This window comes from Ochotona curzoniae, unplaced genomic scaffold (assembly GCF_017591425.1).
Source record: "Ochotona curzoniae isolate NIBS_2020 unplaced genomic scaffold, NIBS_Ocur_1.0 scaffold_1852, whole genome shotgun sequence".
NCBI lineage: Eukaryota > Metazoa > Chordata > Mammalia > Lagomorpha > Ochotonidae > Ochotona > Ochotona curzoniae.
In genome coordinates this window covers 58628282-58637018 of record NW_024467087.1, presented here as the reverse complement: position 1 = coordinate 58637018, position 8737 = coordinate 58628282, and positions in this window count along the sequence as shown.

The window sequence follows — 8737 nt, the reverse complement described above, 5'->3', positions numbered from 1 at the left end:
TAAAAGTTTGGTTTCTTTTCCTTGTTGTGGTTTTATTGTGTGTATGTGTGGTAGAGGTTGTGGGACATAATTTGAGAAAACACTATGTGGTTGAATTTTATGAGGCCATAATTGAGAAATATCTATCCTAAGTGCCTTTGTCAGGTGAGGGGGGAAGGGGTCCTTGTTCTCTCATAGGCTGACTCACATTGACTGGCAAATTGTTGCTGCTACGATTATTGCCTCTGTATCTGTACACGTAACGCTGAGTCCTACTATATAGTAAACTACCAAACGCAAATGTATCATGCATGTATAAGGATTTTTGTATTAACAGTTGAAATCACATTTCATGAAGATCTTTGATACTCAGAGATATCTTTACAACAGGAAAAACAGAATAACCCAGAGAAGCAGAGACAGGTGCCTGATTGCATAGAGGAAGGGAAAGGAGAACAGCTGTAACAGTATCTTACACATGGATATCAGTGAGGGGCTAGTTCTCTGATGAAAACTTTGATCATCTAAGTCTTACCTCTGAAGAGTGCACCAGCACACAGCAGAGAACAACTGAGGCCCCTGTCTTTAGCAAAGGAAATCCAGTAGTCCAGTCTATTGCTGCTCTCCTGAGAACTCTGTTGGTATTATTGGACTCTGTCTCATCCACCTGCTTGCTTTCTACCACAGCCAAAAACCTCCCCAACTCCTTGCTTTCTCTCTAGTGTTCATACCCCTATATATCATAGTAGCACTAGACATATATCTGTTTTGTGTGTCTGTGATAGATGGGACATTTTCTGAATGTAAGTAATTTTGATACATCTGCATATCTTGTATGTCTACATTTGATGGGCCAGGTCAGCATGTAAATATGAATTATGTCTGTGAGGAGGGTATTGTGACTGTGGTCTCCAGCTGAGAAGCAGTAGGCAACAGAGGAATCCCTTCTAATCTTCCCTGGACATGTGGAAGTATAGCCTTCCTTGACAGGTGCTTCTCCTAGATTTGCTTCTGTCAGTTGGTGGCAGATTTCCCTGTTTGCATTAAGGTGACTTCCTAATTCAGTCCCCGTGTTTCCCTCAGATTTTAAGAGTTTTCTCCAAGAAGACAAATGGAGAGGGTGGGGATGGGAAATTCTCTAGCAGGTCCAGTGACAGTCCTGTGAGTATACCGAATAAGTGAGCAGAGTACGCTTGTCAAAAGCAAATGGTGGGAACAAAGACAGAGTGGCCCACCTTTTCAGGACCTCTCCCAGAGCAAACAGAATCACATAGGAAGTCCTTTTTTTTTAATTAAATGACCTTCTGATCACTCCTAAATAACATTTACAGCCTCTTTGGAAACTCTCTTTTCACTGGCAACAAGTATAGTCCAAGAGGAGGAAGCACATTTGCAGTGGCCACCAGCCAGTGCTATCATTCCTGCTGGCAGTAGTGGCCTGAACTGACACCGATGGCTGCATTTCTCTGAGTTCACTCAATGTCTGTCATGATGATCACCACACAGTGCTATTTTACATTTAAAATGACATTTTACAAAGCTCTACTGTTGTTTGTTCACTTTGAGCATGTACTACTAAAAAAAGATGTTAGGCTTTTTTTGCAAAAAACAATGTCTTCAAAATAGAATAAAGAATATGAATTTCTAACTAAATCAAGTTTGGTGCCAGTGTACAAAATTTTGTATACATTTTTGTCATTAGAGTTTATTCCATGGCTTCATTTTGCATATACTGTTTAACTACATGATATAATAGGTGCTCATTGTTTAAGTCACAAGTTGTACATATATCACATACTATGCACATGATATGTTAGATAATATTTTGAAAGGCAAGGTTCAGAGCTGTGTGTGCCCAAATGCGATTCACTAAATTCAAATGGACCTATTTGACGTCTTCAGGGAAATTGTTCTGATGCATCAATAAAACCCTTTCACACAGTATTTTTTTTTTCTGAAGGATTTATTTATTTTTATGGGGAAGGCGGATTTACAGAGAGAACGAGAGACAGAGAGAAAGATCTTCCAGCAGCTGGTTCACTCCCCAGATGGGCACAACAAGAGCTAAGCCAATCCAAAGTCAGGAGCCAGAAGCTTCTTCTGGGTCTGCTATGCGAATGCAGGGACCCAAGACTTTGAGCCATCCTCCACTGCTTTCCTAGGCTATGAGCAGGGATCTGCGTCAGAACCATAGCATCCACAACATGAACCTGTGCCTATATTGGATTGTAGCACTTAAAGGGAAAGTATTAGACAATTGAGCCATTGTGCTGCCATCTCCCCCAACACACACATTGCCCTCCCTCCCTGCCCCCTAGCATTGCAACTGTGTACAAATAGTACTTTTACACTACTGGGGGTACTGAGAAGCAGTTTATTCTCCTAAGTACTTCTAATTATTTGGCAGAATCTTGTTTATGTTAATTAGTCTTTCCCATAACAAGAGTTTCTCCAGCAAGGAACAGTATCCCTGCAGTTTCACTCTGGTTAATTAGTTTTGACAGTATTCCAGAAATTTTGTGCAATTGGCAGGCAAAATGTGTGAAGTCACCATTCACAAAACTTCTACCATTCCTTTTTTTTTTAATTAAAAAAAGTTTTTTTGAAAGATTTATTTATTTATTGGAAAGTCAGATATATAGAGAGGAGGAGAGACACAGAGGAAGAACGTCCATCCGATGATTCACTCCCCAAGTGAGCGCAATGGCTGATGCTATGCTGATCCAAAGCCAGGATCCAGGAACTTCCTCCAGGTCTCCCACACGGGTGCAGGGTCCCAAAGCCCTGGGCCATCCTGGACTGCTTTCCCAGGCCACAGACAGGGAGCTGGATGGGAAGTGGAGCTGCTGGGATTAGAACTGGTGCCCATATGGGATCCCGGCATGTTCAAGGCGAGGACTTTAGCTGGGCCCTATCATTCCTTTTTGTACCTACCAAATACCTGATCTCTGTACTAAAGCCCTGGGACAAATACAATATTTTTCACCTTTAGTCCACATTTCCATTTTAATGTTAATGATCCAGGTCTTGATTTATCCGTGATTGTCAACATTTCCAACAGTTTTCTGACATAAATAAATAAATATTAGTAGCACTCTTTGTGACCCTTAGAAATACCCCAAACTTGAATGCTATGATCACCTTATATTTAACAGACATCTGTTTTCCTTTAAGGCCTAAAAGCTTAGGACTTACTTTCAAACCACTAACTAGTCTTTCAATAGAGGTACAGAAGTATGGATAACAGTGGGAGGAGACATTTTAGGGAAAAATAGGGAATAATTGGTATTATGGTTCATAAAACAAATAACCAGGGTTGATGCCATGGGATAGTAGCTAAGCCGCCACCTGTGATATCAGCATCCCATATGGGCACCATTTAAAGTCCCAGGTCCTCCACTTTGGTCCAGCTCCCTGCCAATAGCCTGGGAGAACAGCAGAGGAGGATAGCTCAATTCCTTGGGCCCCAGCACCCACATGGGAGTCCTCGAAGAAGCTGCTAGATCCTACCTTCAGATTGGCTGTACTTCAGTCATTGTGGCTGTTTGGGGAGTGGATCAGGGAATGGAAGACCAATTTATACAACTCTGCCTTTCAAATAAAGATAAAAACTAAATTTTAATTAACATATAGGTAATATCTTGGTATTTACCAAATACCAGATGTTATTATATGGGCACTTGGCACAGGGCATCTAATCTTCACAATTGCCACATAAGGCTATTATGGTTGGCATCCCCGTCTTTCAAGTAGGGTAGTGAGACACTAAAAGTTCCGGCAAATGATCTGATGTTAATCAGGTAATAACGGATACAACTGGGATTTGAACCCATATCATCTGACCCTAGAATTCACATTCTTTTTCTAAGATTTATTTACTTGAAAGGGGGAGTGGTATAGGCACAGAGAGGCAAAAAGAGGTATCTTCTTCTGCTGGCTCACTCCTCAGATGGCTACAACAACCAACTCTCAGTCAGTTCAAAGCAAGGAATCAGGAACCTCTACTTGGTCTCCCATTTGGTTGGTAAGAATCCAATCACTTGGGTCATTTTTCACTCCCTTCCCAAACACATTCATGTGAAGCTGGATCAGAAGCAAAGCTGCTGGAACTCCAACTGGCACTCTGACATGAGATGCTGGAAATGGCAAGCAATGATTTAACCCAGTGTTCCACATGTCAGCTCAATGAAATTCACATGTTTAACAAATACACTCTCTGAGGAAAAGAAATTAGGTGGCAGTGTGAAAACAAGTATCATTTGCATACAGCCGAAGTATTAGTGAACAATATATATAATGAGTAATAGGCAAAAGGGTAGTGCCCTTTTAATGCATTTGCTTTGCTTTTTACCTGCTTCTGCAAGCAACTGAAAGCAGGGCTGAGCACAGCAATATGTATGTAAATATGAACGTTACATGTGAGAGAGTTGTGATTGTGCTCTCCAACTGACTTATAAAGGTAGTAGAGGAACATACGCAGCCCAACTTGGCCTTCCTAGTTCAAATATTACAGTTAAGCAATAATTATTGGGCAAAGTGAGTCTAATAAATTAACCAGGGTCACCATCCTCACAGGTTTTGGAGCCAAAATTCAACTTACTTCCTGTGGCGTTGAGTCTTAGAACAACAAATCCAGTGCCTTGGGAATGGCTTTCCCAATTTCAGAACCATTTGGTATCAGTCATGTGAAAAACTGAGGATAGGAACCTGAAGCATGAATTGTGCTTTGCCTCAATCATGACCAAGTGTGTAGATGCCCTTTGAGATTTGTTATTTGAAAAACAAGATGCCAAACCAAACTAGTGTGCAGCAATTCATCTTTCTCCATACTTGAATCACCTCTCCAGATTGGGTGCCATACTAGGATACTGTTTCCAGTTTATAAATAATTTCCATGTGTTGCAGGGTTCAGCTATCTGTAACAACAGATATGTGAAATAAATTTGAAAGAACAGCTAAAACAATCTCTTTTCATGCCATATGATTGAAGTCCAAGATTTAAGGTATTAGTTGTCTGAACTGCTTCAGGGCCTTCTTTCTCCTACCTATCTATGAAGGCTCTTGGCTAGTTCTATTTGTTCTTTACATTTCTAGCCTATTGTGATCTTACCTTTAAAGGAAATCCCATAGCTGCCCCCACGCCATTAGACTCTTTCTCCTCTTTCTATAAAATGTGTCCATTCTCATTTGTCCTACAGAGCCCTTCTGGACTCTAAGGTCCCTTCAGGCTGTCACTAATTAGCCCTTTCCTTTCATAGTCACGCTTAACTGTGTTAGACTCACTTCTTAACCTCTCTCTCTCTCTCTCTCTCTTTAAAGATTTATTTATTTTTATTACAAAGAGATATACAGAGGGGAGGAGAGACAGAGAGGAAGAACGTCCATCCGATGATTCACTCCCCAAGTGACCACAACGGCTGGTGCTGTGCTGATCCAAAGCCAGGATCCAGGAACTTCCTCCAGGTCTCCCACATGGGTGCAGGGTCCCAAAGCCCTGGGCCATCCTGGACTGCTTTCCCAGGCCACAGGCTGGATGGGAAGTGGAGTTGCCGGGATTAGAACCGGTGCCCATATGGGATCCTGGCATGTTCAAGGCGAGGACTTTAGCCGCTAGGCCACGCCACCGGGCCCTTATCCTCTCTTGATAGGGCTTCCTCCCTTAGATCCTTATTCCTCCAAAAGGCATCTTTGGGTTACTGACCCTTTTGTAATACCTGACACTGTTAGTAGATCCTCCTTATTGAAACTCTTCTGCTTGGATTCCTATCAAATTGTACTACATTTGTTCTAACCCACTGTTTCTCCTCTCTTCCTTTCTGGCATCTTTGTCTTCTCCTAACCCCCACAAAAAGGCATTTCAACAGATTGCGCTCTTCCAAATTCAAAGACTTCACAGCAGTATGGAGAAAGTTCTGGTCTTTTTTTTTTTTTTTTTTTTTTTGTAAGAAAAAATGAAGTACTTTCTGGTGGCTTCACAGAGAATGGAATATGGGGAAACAAGAGTGGATGTAGGGCCCGGTGTGGTGGCCTTGCACCTAAAGTCCCTGCCTTGAACACGCCAGGATCCCATTTGGGTGCCAGTTCTAATCTCGGTGGCCTAGCTTCCCATCCAGCTCCCTGCTTGTGGCCTTCTGGGAAGGCAGTTGAGGACAGCCCAAAGCCTTGGGACCCTGCACGCACATGGGAGACCTGGAAGAAGTTCCTAGCTCCTGGTTTCAAATTGGCATAGCTCCAGCCATTGAGGTCACTTGGGGAGTGAATCATCTGATAGAAGATCTTCCTCTCTGTATATCTGACTTTGTCATTAAAATAAATAAATCTTTTTTAAAAAGAGTGGAAGCAGAGACCAGGTAGATACTATAGAAAGTCCTAGAGAAAAGTAAAAGCACAGAGGGAAAGAAGTGGGTATATTTAAGGCTTATTTTGGAGGTGGGACTGAAGGAAACAGCTGATGCATTGGATGTGTAGAAAAAGGATGGAACACAATTAACTTTGGGCAACTGGATGATATCTTTACTGAACTATAAAAGATGAAAAATATTTGGCTAGGGAAATCATGAGTTTGTTTTTCAAAATGCTAGGTGGGAGATGCCTGTTAGCCACTCCAGTGAAGTCATTTTTGTCTCAGCCACTGTTATGACTCCAGCTGTCTCTTCTTCATATGGAAAACATGTGTACATATATGACTGAAAATTCATAACTCATGCACTTATGAAGAGCAGCCCTTTTTTTGATAAGATTTCTATGCCCACTCTACTCTGTGAATGTCTTGGCTGCCCTCTTTCTTATATTGGGAATACTAGCCTTCCAGACTTTAAATTAGGAAGTTTTTAGCAACTCTTCCCACTTCCTCCCTTCTCATCAATATCCAAATAGTAAGAAAATCTAATTAGACCCACCATGTACATTATTTATACTTCTCTGCTCCCATTTCCCCCACTCAAATTTATCATCATCACTTGTTAGCTGGACCCTTGTGGGACTCTCACCCCTCTAGTCATTCAATGACTACCCTTTCTTATATACTGCTGCTGTCCCCTCACTTCCCACAGAAGGAAGTCTGTTCTCAGGCCGTAGGCAGGGAGCTTGATTGGAAGTGGAGCAGCCAGGACTTAAACAGGTGCCTATACAGGATGCTGCCACTGCAGGAGGAAGATTAGCATGCTACTCCACTTGTGCCAGCCCCTAATACCATTTTAAATGATGCTCAGTAAGAATCCTAGTTACCATTTATTAGATACCAGTTGTAGAGTACTTAATATTTATTAAGTAAGCTAAACATGCTACAGTCATTAGCTGACTCAACAGCACATGTGGGTTCTGGTGTGTTTGTCTTATCATTGTTACAAAAATGTGGATTCCTCGAGAGCAGAAATCAGATATAATTCACCTTTATTTAAATCCTCAGCTGTGCTGTATGTTGAGTTTCTGTTGGAGAAATGATGAATGACTGCAGAACTTTGAACTAGTTGCTGTTGGAAAAATCTTAAATAAATAAATTAGAGCATGCACTCTAGTTAGAGAATACATCACAAAAAGGAAGGTTTCCAGAATCTTGAGGGACTGTGAAATGTAGGGTTACATGTAACAAAGTTCTCCTGAAGGAATCCTAGAGAAAGGGAAAGTTCAGTGGCCTAAGTATCGTGCAGAGTGATTCTGACTTCCTGCTTTTCTGCTTCAGTGTGTGACCTCAAGCAGTCATTTTCTCTTTCTAAATTGTATATGTAAAACAGGCGTATCACAGCCTCCTCCTTAGGGCTGCTGCAAATAAGAAATGAGAGTTTATCCACAGTTCATCTCACAGTACTCAATAAATGTCTAGAGAATTAAAAACAACAACAACAACAAAACACACAGCCAGGGCCCAGTGCTAAGCCCTAGTGGCTAAGATCCTCACCTTGCATGTGACAGATCCCATATGGGTGACAGTTTATATCCCAGTTGCTCCACTTCCCTTCCAGTCCTGTGTTTGTGGTCTGGGAGAATAGTCCAGGATAGCCCCAAAAGCCTTGGAATCCTACACCCACATGGGAGACCAGAGGAGGCTCCTGCCTCCTGCCTCCTGCCTCCTGGCTTCGGATCAGCTGCCTGGCTTCGGATCTCTACCATTGTGGCTACTTGGAGAGTGAACCAGTGGATGGAGTATGTCTCCCCTTACCTCTGTAAATCTGACATTTTTTAATTGGAAAGTCAGATATACAGAGAGGAAGATCTTCTATCCGATGATTCACTCCCCCAAGTAGCCACAATGGCTAGAGCTGAGCTGATCCAAAGCCACGAGCCAGGAACCTCTTCTGGGTCTCCCATGTGAGGTACAAGGTCCCAAGGCTTTGGGCCATCCTCAGCTGCTTTCCCAGACCACAACAAGGCAGCTAGGTGGGAAGTGGAGCAGCTGGAATATGAACTAGTACCCATATGGGAGACTGGCAGACACAAGGTAAGGATTTAGCCATTGAGTCATAGCACCAGGTCCCAAGCTAAATTCTAAAGGTGAGGATGTTGTGCTGTTTCAATGATGATCGTAAGTCAGTTCAGATTGATGTGAAAATTGGGGACCCGAGTATTGGTAAGCTTATAACAGATCTTAGGGGAATCCAAGAACCTGCAAAGATGCTGAGCATCTTGGAAAATGTATCAGGATAGATTGAACTGCTTTCAGCAAGCCCAAAATATTTCCCTATCCTTTATGTAGTTGTAGAAGCAAAAGGAGGGAGGGGGGAGAAGCTGAAGCTTCCAAACAGCACACATATACCTGCCT